The sequence below is a fragment of the Schistocerca serialis genome, chromosome 3, assembly GCF_023864345.2.
Source record: "Schistocerca serialis cubense isolate TAMUIC-IGC-003099 chromosome 3, iqSchSeri2.2, whole genome shotgun sequence".
Classification (NCBI taxonomy): domain Eukaryota; kingdom Metazoa; phylum Arthropoda; class Insecta; order Orthoptera; family Acrididae; genus Schistocerca; species Schistocerca serialis.
Genome location: NC_064640.1, coordinates 1,009,256,135 through 1,009,271,365, shown reverse-complemented (window position 1 = coordinate 1,009,271,365; position 15,231 = coordinate 1,009,256,135).

Below are 15,231 nucleotides of genomic sequence, written 5' to 3'. Positions count from 1 at the left end.
AGAAAAAATTTAAAGGAGTTAAGAAATGTATTGTCAAAAACAGAATAAGCTTAGAAGATTATAAAGATTGTTTGTTTAACAATAGAGAACAGTACAGAAGAATTAATATGATTCAAAGTGAAAAACCTGAAATATACACAGTTGAAATAAACAAGAAAGCATTGAGTCCTCATGATGACAAAAGATCATGGAGAAATTTAAAAGAAGAGCAGAACGTTTTGTATTATTGAGAAATGAGGCAGAGTGTGTCACTGACATGATAAAGGATTTGGGGTGGACATTATTAAAACAAAGGCATTCTCGTTGCTGTGGAATCTTCTCACGAAATTTCAATCACCAAATCTCCACACCATCCTTGTGTAGTGCTGTGTCATGTAATGATGGCAGGGAGAGGCCTGAATGCAAATGTAGATGAGAAGCCAGGGAGTGGAATGATAGCTGATGGAATCTCCCTGTTTGCATCCCTGTATCCACACTGTGAGTGATCTCAAACACGAATTGACAATCTGACCACAGGGTGCACGCCCACATACAGTGAGACACTGTGGTCGAGCTGACAGCAAGAGGATCTTCTGGGATGGCATGGCAGCAGTCTGGGGGCAGCACCTTCATGGACATCAGCAGAGGCTACAGAACAGACTGACACAGACATTAGCTACAATACTAATGGTGGTGGCACTGCGATGTCGGTCTCCATTGGCACCAGGCCGGACAGTGCCAGCCACGACTGTCAGAGAGTGACAGATGACCGCTGCAGTGGTGGTGTGTTGCAAACCTCAGTGGGCACTACTCTGGATGGTGCCAGCCACATAAATGACCGCTGTTGTGGATCCCAGCAGTGTACTGGGTCTGTGGGCAAAAGTTCTGTGGCAGAATCACTGACATAAGAGCACCACAGCTGGTTCTGGTGACATCAGTGCAGCCCAGCAGAACCTTGTACGACATAAGAAGAACACCTTATGGCAACTGTTATGACACTGTGTTCCCAACACTGTTTCTTGCTGAAAACTTCGAGAAAGACTTCATCCTATGGCTGAAATTTTGTCTGACCCAGTGTAATGAATTGTTTCCACACTGTTTGCAGAAGATGCAACAGAGTAAAGTGGCGACAACTGTGTAACAATTCTGTCAACGACTTCTTGCCATGTGGCATGGTATGGTAGGAGGAAAGAAAAAAATTTAAGGTTTGCTCTCATGTGTGAGAAAAACAGAGTTTCTCCATGAAACTGTGGAATGTTTGATCAAAACATTCAGCTTTACTGTTAGACTGAGAGTGAAAAGGGGCAGTAGTCACATTGGTGTGTGCCAGTTAGAGCACAAAACTGTTGAAAGTCAGGTGATGTGAACTGTGATCCATTGTTTTATACAAGGACCTCAGGAAAACCTTCAAGGTAAAAATTAGAAGGCAGAACTGATACAAATACATGCAGTAGTAGTGCACGTCATGGGGACAACAAATGGAAATTTACTGTATGCATCTACCACCAACAGTCATCACACGTGCCAGAATAGATCTGTGAAATCAATACAGATACACTGCCGTGGTCTGGATGGACATGGCCATGTTCTGCAAAAACATTGTAACATGAGATCATTTGCTCTATCTGAGTGTCTGAGCCCACCTTGATGCAACAAAGACAAAAATTTCTTTTGGCAGGAGTGAGGAATGATAATCCATGCATTGTTATTCTCCGGATGCAACAGCGGAACACCTGATCACACAGATAGCATGTGATGAAGCAAAAAGTAGCAATGCCTCACTGAGTTGGTGTTGTAGTTGGCAGAAGAGCCAACATCGTGTTACTAGAGGAGGCCGCAATGCACGCGTTTTAGCTCACGCAGGCAGGTGTGAGGAGGGAAGAACTATACTGATGTGAGGTCTGGAACATGACAAGGAATTAGAATTCAGAAAGCGGACAGAATTAGTTTGATACTTAACTGTAATCCATTAATGATGAACGTCGCTCTTGACGGTACATGATTCACAATATTATCTGTTCAGAATACATTCGTAGTAACTGAATATGGCACCCTGCTAGGTCGTAGCAAAGGACATAGCTGAAGGCTATGCTAAACTGTCGTCTCTGCAAATGAGAGCGTATGTAGTCAGTGAACCATCACTAGCAAAGTCACCTGTACAACTGGGGCGAGTGCTAGTGAGTCTCTCTAGGCTAGACCTGCCGTGTGGTGGCGCTCGATCTGCAATCACTGATAGTGGCGGCACGCGGGTCCGATGTATACTAACGGACCGCGGCCGATTTAAGGGCTACCACCTAGCAAGTGTGGTGTCTGGCTGTGACACCACAGCTGGTAATTTATACGCACCCACATTTCAAAAGCATGTGAACAGCTGCGTCAGAAGGAGTTGCTCCAGCAATACCAAAAAAAATCGAGAGGAAAATTTTGAAGAACTTCAAAATCCTGTGAGTCTATTTGATAACATGATGCGTCAGATGGATCAAACACTGTGTCTATACCGACTGGTAACTGAGACAACATGCCCGCGTTCAAATGTTGGGCAGTGGGCCAATACAACAACTTGTACTGATAATGAGACAATATCAGAGGCCAACTTTGCAATCTTTGTCCTGTCTTTTGTGGAACAGGCTTGGAAGGATTGAACAATGTCATTAAACATTGATGATCTGTAATCAAATAGAACTCCTGACTGTACATACATTTGTGGACTTTGGTAACACTACAAACAATGGTGAGAGCCTCTTTTTCAAGCTGACTGTAATTACACTGCACTTTGTTAAAGTTTTTGAAGCAAATGAAGCAGACCTATCAGATAAACTAAGTCTGTGGGAGAGCACAGTTCCCGTCCCGTAAGATGATGCATTCACAGCTAACACAACAGGTTTAGTTGAATCAAAATGAATCACATGATGGCAACTAAATAATGTGTCCTCAGGGAGTCACAACTAGTGATACGTGGCTGGCGACCACGGGGCCCCGAGCTGAGTCCTGGCATTGCTTCCACTTACTTATGCCAGGCTCCTCACTCTTATCTTTCCTATCTGGCCACCCTCGGCCAGCTCTTGTTCTTTTCCGACCCTGACGCTATTAGGTTTCGAGGGCTAGGGGTCTTTCATTTTCCAACCTATACTTCTCATGCAGTGTCTGACCCGGAGCGGGCGGCTGCAAAAGGCGTCTGTATCCCATGTTAGGGGCGGCCTCCAGAACTGCGGAAGGCAACGGAATACCACCGCAGATTATCTTCCCTGCATAATGCAGTCTCCATTTTATGCACAAAAAATGGCTTCCTCTCATGTTAAATCAGTGTCCGGAGGTAAAATAGTCCCCCATTCGGATCTCTTGAAAGGAGGCAAAAAATCAAAACGAGAATTGGTACCTGGAATGTCAGAACTCTGCTACAAGCAGGAAAACTAGAAAACCTTAAAAGAGAGATGGAAAAGAATCATATGGACCTCGTAGGAGTTGCTGAAGTAAGATGGAATGGACATGGAGAGTTGCAGTCAGATGAATATGTATTCTACTACTCAGGAGGAGAAGTAAAAGGAATTAATGGAGTAGGAATGATTATGACAAAGGAATTGGCTAAATGTGTGGAATATGTAGAGTATGCAAATGACCGGGTTATTGGTGTAAGGCTGAAAGGAGCACAAAAAGATTTACTGATTGTCCAGGTGTATATGCCAACTTCAGAACATGATGACCAAATTGTAGAGGAAACGTACAATGTAATAGAGAGAATAATGGACGAAAATAAAAAATGCTGCAAAATAGTAATGGGAGACTGGAACGCCATTGTGGGAGAAGGGAAAGAGGGAAACATAGTAGGCAGTCATGGTCTTGGAAAGAGAAATGACAGAGGTGAATGGTTAATTGACTTCTGCAGGGAAAGGCAGCTGATAGTGGCAAACACATGGTTCAAGAACCATAAGAGGAGGCTCTACACTTGGAAATCACCGGGGGATAAATATAGAAACCAAATCGATTTAATACTGGTAGAAGAAAGATACAGGAATGGAATCAAGAAGGTGCACACATTACCAGGTGCAGATATTAATAGTGACCACAACTTACTTATGGCAGAAATAGAAATAAGAATGAAAAAACTGAAAAAGGCGACAATGGTGAAGAAATGGAATCTAGAGAAGATAAGGTCCAACAAAGAACAAATTACAGAAATGCTGTCTCGGGACTTTCTAAACACATTACGAGACAAAGAAGCACCTGATAATGCCAACAAGTACTGGAATATGCTGAAAGAAGGAATCATTAAAGCAGGACAGCAAAATATAGGATATGTAAAAGGGAAAAGGTCAAAAAAACCATGGGTCACACAAGATATGATTTCCAAGATGGAGGAGAGAAGAAAATTGAAAAATAAGAACACTGAAGATGCAAGAAAGATATACCAAAGGTTAAATAACGAACTGCGAAGAGAAACAGAGCAGGCTAGGAAAAAATGGCTAAAAGAGGAATGTGATGAAATTGAAGAACTGGACAGGAAAGGAAGATACGACTTACTATACAACAGAGTAAAGACTATGACATGGGAACAAAACAGAGCAGGAAGTGCTACTATGGAAATTTTGAGTAAAGACGAAGAGGTAGTGTATAAAGATCGTGACGATGTCCTCCAGAGATGGGAAGAATATATAAAAGAGCTATATGACACAAATAGCAAACCAGAAACTCTGGAACTTGAATCACACAACAGTGTAAGTGATGAAGAGAAAGGACCGACCATCATAATGGAAGAAGTAAAGTCTGCTATTGCTGCAATGAAAAATGGCAAAGCAGTAGGTACAGATACAATACCGGGAGAAATACTAAAATGCTTGAACCACAATGGAATAAGAGAAATATTGAGGTTATGTAATAAAATATATGACAGTGGTGAATGGCCTGAGGACTTTTTGACAACAGTAATGATTCCATTGCCGAAAAAACAAGGAACCAAGAAATGCAGCGAGCACAGGACAATCAGCCTCATTTCACATGCAGCCAAAGTGATGTTAAGAATAATTAATAAAAGACTTGAAAAAGTAATAGAGGAGAATCTCGGCGAGGAGCAGTTTGGCTTTAGACGGAATACGGGCACCAGAGATGCAATAGGGCTCCTACGAATCTTAGGAGAAAGGTTTATTGAAAAAGGAAGAGACCTATATATGTGCTTCATCGATTTAGAAAAGGCATTTGACAATGTGGTTTGGGACAAGCTGGGGACTATTATGAGGGAAAAGAGAGTGGACTGGAAAACCAGAAGACTTATAAACTCATTGTACCTTAATCAAAAAGTTTCAGTTAAAGTGAGAGGAGAAAGTACAAACTGGATCAGACTAGGGAAAGGAGTAAGACAAGGATGCTGTTTATCACCTACTCTTTTCAACCTGTACTTGGAAAATATGATTGACCAATGCTCATTAGATGACAAAGGAGTAGAAATTGGAGGAAGAAGAGTAGGGTGCTTGAGATTTGCTGATGACATGGTCCTTCTAGCCACAGGGGAAAAAGAATTACAGGATTTGGTGGACACCATTGCAACTAACGGAAAAAATATGGAATGAAAATTAACACAAATAAAACAAAAGTATTGGCAATAGGAGGAAATAAGGAACTAAAAATTGTGCTGAATGGAGAAAAACTAGAACAGGTGCAAAATTTTAAGTATCTTGGAAGCAGGATAGACACCGACTGGAAGTGCACCACAGAAATTAAAACAAGGATAGCAATGGCAAAAGAGGCGTTTTATAAGAAAAGGAGAATCTTCTGCAGCGGTATGGACAGAGAACTCAGAAAGAGACTCATAAAATGTCTTGTATGGAGTGTTCTTCTATATGGCGCTGAAACATGGACTATGAGGAAAAAAGACAGAGAAAGGCTGGAGGCTTTTGAGATCTGGACATGGCGGAAGATGGAAGGAATAAGTTGGATGGACAGAGTAAAAAATGAAGAGGTACTGAGAAGAGTGGGAGAGAAAAGGCAGTTACTAGATGTAATAAAGAGAAGAAAAAGAAATTGGATTGGGCATATATTAAGAAAAAATGACGGACTGATAAAAACAGTTTTAGAAGGTTATGTAGAAGGGAAAAGGAAGCGAGGAAGGAAGAGATTCCAGATACTGGATGACATGATGGACGGTACAACATACAGCAGCCTTAAGAAGGAAGCAATGGATCGCAGAAAATGGAGAGGCAAAGGACCTGCTAATATAGCAGATAACTGATGATGAATTGGTGAAATGCATCCTAGCATTCTTGGGACCACACAAAGGGAACACCTTTTTGGCACAGCGGTTTCAGTGGAGCAGCAATTTTCACAGCATTTACAATTAATATTTAATGTAATATGTAACCTTGCTCATGGTAGCTTGGAGCTCCTTATTGTTAAGGGACACTGGCAGATCTTTAATCACAGATGAGTGCAAATTAGCTGGATTAATACCCTGTGCATTTGTAGCATATCTTAAATATTCAAGTTCTTCATGGTAGAAGGGGAACTTTCCCTTGATGTGGTTTAAGCCAACCACAGAAAGAACTTGAAACAAGCAGCCTAAATTTGCCAAATTTTCAGAAGGCATATGACCCATGACAACTATATCATCCAAATAGTTTGTACAAAAAGGGAATTTTGCTAGTAATTGTTCCAAGAACCATTGAAAAATAGCAGGAGCTAAAGCACTTCCAAATGGTAGTCTCTGAAACTGTAATAGATCTAGGTGAGTACTGATCACAAAATATTGCTTGGACGGCTCATCCAGCGGCAACTATAACTCAGCCTCATGTAAGTCAGTCTTGGAAAAGTATTTGCCCTGTCCCAATCTGTCAAATAATTTCTATGGTCGTGGGAGAGGAAAGGAATAAATAACAGTTTGTGTGGTTTACTGTTGCTGTAAAATCAGCACACAGATGTAAAGCTTCTGATGGCTTTATGAGATTGACCAAAGGTGATGCCCACTGACTTGCAGAAACAGGGGGAATAAGCTGAATGTCTGTCCATCATTGCAATTCCTGAGAAACTTGCTCACTTACTGCATGTGGAACAGGCCTTGTGCGAAAAAATCATGGCTGCACATTGTCTTTAACAGTAACGTGAACTTCAAAATCATTATCCCTTCCAAAACCTGGATCAAACAGTTCACTGTACTTATTACACAAGTCATAAACAGCACTGCTAGGCACTAAAACAATTTGTAACACTATGTCTTGTACGCACAGGCTGAACAAATCAAACAAGTCCAAGCCAAAAATGTTTGCACTGTTCCTAGAACTGAGTACATGAAACAAAACACGTTTGTTGCTGGCAAACTGCACATGGCAAGTACTAGTATTTCACGTCCATTACATGCAGACAAAACAGAAGTACACTTCTGTAGCTGTGGTCTACTGATCCTTTCATGTGTGCCCTTACTGATTAGGGAAACAGATGCACCTACATCTCACTGAAATTTGTCTTTTGAGCTGCTCTTAATTGGGCAAAAAGTTTGTTCTCCTGTGTGTGTACTGGAGCAAAAGATTTCCGCAAGGCAGATATGCAACCCTTTACCTGTGCTGGCTCTAATGGCAATGCTGACATGACATGCACTTGTTGATTGCTTCGCTGAAGCTGTGCACCTGCCCAGTGCCAGCCCTGGCTGCCTTGTAAACACACTGTTTGAATATGACCTTGGCTAAGACACTGGAAACATTTTGAGTCACATCACAGATGAGTTTCTCATCATGATGTGAAAAGCACTGAGGACAAGACTACCTCAGTGTATTCTGTAGTACACCTCGTGTACCACAAGTCTGAAAGTTTTTACTTTTACATTTACCGTTCATCTGAGCCCTGTTTTTATTCACTTTAACTTAGTGTGAGCTTTAGACTGAGTGTCTTGTGTACTTTTATCAACAGAAATACATGGAGCCTCAATATCGAATTCAGTTGTGTCTACAAGAGTTTTAGATTCCACAACTGACAGAACTATCTACAGATCAGGATTTGGCAATTTGAGAATACATGTGTCTGACACCTTCTGCATGACTGCATCACGTAACATGACATCACTATAACAAAGCCTACATGAACATTTAAACCTGCAATGTCTTGTAAGCCCTGTAACTTTGGGACTCCACTGTTTTAAAGTTTGTGCAAGCTGCTTCTTGAGCTAGGAAAACTTAAACCATGCTGCAGCCACACACACTTGAATGTCACGATGTTCACTGAACACCCAAAAAAGTTCACTATATCTAACAGTTTCTGGACAAGAACTGGGGCACAGTTTAACACAGACAGTACACTACTAACTATAAGTGCCTCTGTAATGTCTCAGAATGGTGGAAGACATGGTCATACAACTCCCAACATGCCACATCTGCACTGTGGTGATTAACATTGTTGTTGTTGTTGTTGTTGTCTTCAGTCCTGAGACTGGTTTGATGCATCTCTCCATGCTACCCTATCCTGTGCAAGTTTCTTCATCTCCCAGTACTTACTGCAACCTACGTCATTCTGAATCTGCTTAGTGTATTCATCTCTTGGTCTCCCTCTACGATTTTTACCCTCCACACTGCCCTCCAATGCCAAATTTGTGATCCCTTGATGCCTCAAAACATGTCCTACCAACCGGTCCCTTCTTCTTGTCAAGTTGTGCCACAAACTCCTCCTCTCCCCAATTCTGTTCAATACCTCCTCATTAGTTATGTGATCTACCCATCTAATCTTCAGCATTCTTCTGTAGCACCACATTTCGAAAGCTTCTATTCTCTTCTTGTCTAAACTATTTATCGTCCATGTTTCACACAAATACTTTCAGAAACGATTTTCTGACACTTAAATCTATACTCCATGTTAAAAAATTTCTCTTCTTCAGAAACGCTTTCCTTGCCATTGCCAGTCTACATTTTATATCTTCTCTACTTCGACCATCATCAGTTATTTTGCTCCCCAAATAGCAAAACTCCTTTACTACTTTAAGTGTCTCATTTTCTAATCTAATTCCCTCAGCATCACCCAACTTAATTCGACTGCATTCCATTGTCCTCGTTTTGCTTTTATTGATGTTCATCTTATATCCTCCTTTCAAGACACTGTCCATTCCGTTCAATCGCTCTTCCAAGCCCTTTGCTGTCTCCGAGAGAATTACAATGTCATTGGCGAACCTCCAAGTTTTTATTTCTTCTCCATGGATTTTAATACCTACTCCGAATTTTTCTTTTGTTTCCTTTACTGCTTGCTCAATATACAGATCGAATAACATCGGGGAGAGGCTACAACCGTGTCTCTCTCCCTTCCCCACCGCTGCTTCCCTTTCATGCCCCTCGACTCTCATAACTGCCATCTGTTTTCTGTACAAATTGTAAATAGCCTTTCGCTTCCTGTATTTTACCCCTGCCACTTTTAGAATGTGAAAGAGAGTATTCCAGTCAACATTGTCAAAAGCTTTCTCTAAGTCTACAAATGCTAGAAACGTAGGTTTGCCTTTCGTTAATCTTTCTTCTAAGATAAGTCGTAAAGTCAGTATTGCCTCACGTGTTCCAGTATTTCTACGGAATCCAAACTGATCTTCTCCGAGGTCAGCTTCTACCAGTTTTTCCATTCGTCTGTAAAGAATTCGCATTAGTATCTTGCAGCTGTGACTTATTAAACATTATATTGATAATAAAATTATTAGTTTTGAGATGAATTCAACAGAGATCAGTTACAGTGATGCTTCTGAAATCATTAAACGTACATAAGGTCCAGAATGAAACTGTGCCAGTGTTAAACAAAATCAGTCACAGATTCATGGAACCAGGGATCAAAAGTTAGTACAAGTCACACACAAAAGTTGGGCAAGGAAACAGTCACAGAACTTTCATTCTACACTGCTAGTCTCTCTTTCATTTTATTGGAAGTTTTTAAAACACACTACAAGTTAGAATATGACCGATCTTAAAGAAAATTGTATTGCTCATGGTAACTGGCAGAGAATATTATAGTTGGTTCTATAACACGCAAAAGTACTCTTCATTATAAAAGCTGCAGATCAATGCAATCAATTCCGTGCATTCTCTTTTTATAATGTTGTAAATTACTTTGAACTTATGCGATTGTATTGAGCATATGTTACACTATCTGATCAAAAGTATACAGACACCTGTATATAATGCAGAACTGACCACTAGCTGTTACGAGAGGCAGACCTACAGGTATAAAAGGAGATGTGGAGTGTGTGAGTGTATTGAACCAGAGACCTAGAAACGACGGAGAGGCTTCTTCCTGCTGTAGCCCTCAGTGGTTCACACCACCACAACAGGCCACAGCAGTCCACCCACCTCACCACTGCCCCCACACCAAATCCAGGGTGGTTGTGCGGTTCAGCCCCTTGTGGACAACTCCACCCCCCCCCCCCCCCCGCCACCTCCGGTAACATCTCATACCAGATGAGTGTACCCCAAATGGTTGCATGGTAAAGTAATTATGGTGTACATGTACGTGGAGACAGTTTTTGCACAGCAATCGCCAACATAGTGTAACTGAGGCAAAATAAGGGGAACCAGTCTGCATTTGCCGAGGCAGATGGAAAATTGCCTTAAAAACCATCCACAGCCTGGCCAACACACCGAACCTTGACACTAATCTGTCAGGTGGATTCGTGCTGGGAACTGGCACGTCTTCCCACTTGCCCACTTGGGAAGCAGCACGTTACCAGACTGCGCAGCTAGCCAGGCGGGTAGGTGTGGAATACTGTACTGTGAGTAGAGAAGTAACAGCAGAATGAATCAGTTCAGACAACTGAGTGATTTTGAACATGGACCAGTCATTGGATGTCACCTGAGTAACAAATCCAACAAAGATATTTCATCCCTTTTAAAGCTTCCCAAATTGACTGCTGTTGATGTGAGTGTGAAGTTGAAAAAACCGCAGCTAAGGCAGGCACCGCGCAGGGTGGTTGTAAAAAATCACATGAAATCAGAGGAAGGAATCACCTGAGAGTTCCAAAGTGCTACCATCAATCTAGCTAGCACAATGACTATGCATAGCAAGTTAGAAAAAATAGAGTACATTAGTTCGAGCAGCTTTTCATAAGCCAAACACTTCTGTAGTCAATTTAAGCAATGCTTACTTCAGTTGGTGTAAAGAGTGATGCCACTGGACAGGGGATGACTGGAAACAAGTGACTTGGAGTGAAGAATCACGCTATACACTGTGGCAGTCCAATGGAAGGCCTTGGGTTTGGGGAATACGTGGAAAAAGTTACCTGCCAAAATGTGTAGTGCCAAAAGAAGAGTACGGAGGAGGTAATGTTATGGTATAACTACTGAAGTATATGAACACATTTTACAGCATTGTGTACTGCGTACATCAGAGGAACAGTTCGGAGACAATGACTGTTTATATCAGCACAGTAATGCACCCAATCGTAAAGCAGCATCTCTGAGGCAATGGTTTGTGGACAGTAACATTCTTGAATAGCACTTGCCTGCCCAGAGTCCCAATCAGAATCCAATGGAACACCTTTGGGATTAGTTAAAACAACCTTTCTCCACAACCCAGCACTCAACACCATTATCTTTTCTGGTTTTGGCTCTTAAGGAAGAATGGGCTGCCATTCTTCCACAGACATTCAGACATCTCATTGAAGGTGTCGCCAGCAAAGTCAACAGTCACTACCTTATGTACATTAACTTCTTTATTTAAACCACAATTTGTTTCATTCATATATGCCCCTCTTCAGGTGGTTACATTTATGTATCAAGAACTGCATGTTGTGAGCATCTGGCATCTACTACTGCAGTGTATTCCAGTTTTTGATGCAAAAATATGTGTTGTATTGCATGATATTAAATATGATGAATTGCTTGGCCATTAAATGGTATATGCTTATTCATTTTGCATACACCATTTGTTTCTTTCACATAAAAGCACACCATAATTATTCTCATCATCAGACATGTGCTTTACAAGTGGTATGATAGCAATGTTTGCAGAAAACACTACTGAAAAAGGCTTTGGAGTTGAAATATGGAAGTTGTGCACATCATTAAGTGCAAAAAATCTGTAACTTAGAATGCACTATATAAAATTTGTTCATGAATTAGAAACAAATTAGAAAGATAAAGATCAAACACGTTCATTACAGTACATAACTATGTACATATGAAACTTTCTTCACATTCTTCATCCATGGGAGGAATGAGAAGAAAGTTTAACAGTGTGGTAGCATAAAAAGTGAATACTGCCACCCTGATCAAAAAGACTTGCAGAACATAGGTGTTAAGATGAACACAAATGTAAACTCTTGTCAAAACCAGTTTTGAAGATGTGCCACGTACAATTAGAATCTACCTTCAAATCCACGCAGAAAATTTCATTTTATTCTGCTGATCAGTTTCCATGGCAGTGCCATAGACTCTTCATATAGTGTTAATGGTGTGTGAATACAACATTTGAAAATGGTTTTAACAGTGGGAGAAATTTACACTCACTGATACAATCTGTTATGTGCACCAACCTATTGTTGAGTAACATTCACCACAGGGAAACTTTATATGATACAAAAATAAATAGATTATATCAAGTTGACAACCTCTGTTTGTAGTAGTTATATAAAGGAACAGAACTTTACCAATAAAACATATTTATTTAAATTTGACTGGTCACCATATTTAATTGAGCCTTCATAGCTAAACAGTCATGGGGTTTCACTACATTGGCAAATTACATAGTTCTTGTCAATATTAAACACATTTCTACTGTTTCAATGATTATTTCACAATTTAGATTTAACACAGTATTAAGTTGTACTGTTCTCAAAAATTGTACTTCTGGAGAAAGTTTTGCAGAACACAAAATTTCAAAAGCAGCACACTGTCATGATCCATGAAGTTTATTTGAGTTTCTACAGAAGGATACCGAAATGTACTGTTTTAATACCACGTCTTCCAGCAATTTTGGAAACACAAAATGTCATACCTGCAAAGCCCTGGATATTTTTAAATATTAGGTTTACTTTAGAGTCAAAGAGTAGTAATGCAGCCACAAAAATAATTTGTTTCTCAAAAGATGAGCAAAAGAGATACTGGGTAGATGAGACAACAGAAGGCAAAATGGAGTAAGTGATAATTTGTTAACTATAAGCATAAAGCTATTTTTAAAAGGAGAACATCACTCAAGTCATCCGCATACTGGCGTGTGTGTGTGTGTGTGTGTGTGTGTGTGATGTAAGGGGCTCTCCTTTTATTGCCTGAAAAATGTCACCTTCATTTTACAGTATTATAAAAATGTGCAAAGCTAAGTGTAATCCAGAAATATTTTTTAATTTCCTGTTAATTAGTAAAATTTAGTTTGATATGGTGTAATGGATTAAATACATACAGAAAAGTATAACAATGTATCGCAGCTGTCGTATCACTGGGCAGCTGTTAGAAACTAGCAGGGGAATCAAGTATTTCTATAGTAGTTACAATTATAGTTCCAGATACCAAAACATGTGTTTTGATAATGAAATAAATGTGAATCGTCCACATTTTTGTGCCTAGGTTCTTATTGCACACAACACATAGGATGACATAGCAGTTTTGATTACGGCTTTTCTACAATTGTGGATCATCCACATTTTTGTGCTTATGTAATTATTGCACACAACAAATACGATGACTTAGCAGTTTTGATTACTGCTTTGCTATGATTCTATTTCTCTGAATTATTGCAATCCACATACACTTACTGTGTGATGTATGTCAGAGAGATGAAGTCCATTATTCATATTACATAAAGTTTCCAAGTGTTATATACTACTGCATTCTGTTAAAAGCTGCTAACTAACAAATATGTGCATTATGCATGTCACCTTTTTAACCATTCTCCTAATAATCCACATCCCTGTTATCTCGTGTATTTCCTTCACTGTTGAATTTCAACTATCAAATATGTTGCTTGGTGCATGACTGATTTCAGAGATGGCTCTCCTACATTTAAAGGAATTCTTCTGGTTCCATATGAAATTGTCAACTATTCTATGGAAATATCCAGCAGTTATTATTAAGTTAATAGAACTTTAACTTCTAAATCTATATTCCAAAAGCTTCTGTAGATGAAGGTACTTCATGCACCACTGTCACTCCCCTCCTTTCTTGTCTCAGTCTCAAATGGAGTACAGGAAGAGTGACTGTCAATAAGCCTTTGTACGAGCTCAAATCTCTCTGATCTTCCCGCAAGGTGGATGTAGGAGGAAGTAATATGCTGATTAACTCTTCTAGGAATGTACAGTCTTACTGTTTTAACAAGAAACCACACCTTGATGGACATCTCTTTTGTTATGTCAGGCACTGAAGTTGGAAGAGTGTCTTAAGACACTTTTCCACTTACTAAACCAAAGCATGACGAGGCACGGTCTAATTTCCGGTTTTGGCCGAGATCAATAGATGACAGCAGTCAATCAAATTATTTATTTATTTCATTTCCAGTGATGATGTATGTCAAGCTGTTCCAACACTGTGCCATAGCGCTAGGGCATCCCTCAGCTTGCTGATGAAGGCTATCTGTAAGGTGACCACATTGCACATACTTGAACTGCTAGGGCACCCCTGCCTTTTGGCTCTTGGTCATGGCAGTATTATCATGTACACTACAACCCAACTGGCCAATTGCCCATATGTCTGCTGCTTCCGCATCCACCTATGCCTGTGGGTGCCCAACGGGTGTCCGTGAGCGAGCACTTGAGCTGGAACAACATCTTGTATGCCTTCTTCAGGAGCTCATTCATTATAGTGGTGAAGAGAACAGCTTCTTGCTATAAACCTGGCTATATTCCAATGCTCTCAGGGATTCTTGCAGGAGATTTTACTGTGGTTGCAGTTATTTTCAAATTGATTTTCAGTCTAATTTATAACAACACTGACTACTGTAAGTCTTCCTCTTCCTGAGTACTGATGCCATCTTGAAGTTCAGTAAATGTATCCTAAGATTTTTTGGACTTCACAATATTCCTGCAGTAACTGTTGCAGTCTAAACATTACACCACCAGTTCCCTCAATTCGAACTTGTTCCCCAGAGAGGCCAATTTCAGTGAAAGATTTTATTGTAATGCCCCTATGAGTTGAACCTTTGTTCCCTTCATATTTTATGGAAAAAAGGGGGTCTTTTTTACTCTTTCATCCTGTAAACTGAGCATATTCCTGCCATATTTCATGTAAGATCACGTAAATTAATTATATGGAATGATTCTCATAGTTTCATTATTTTTGTGTACTTATTGAGTTGCTAGTTCCATACAGGTTTTCTCCTTTAATGTTC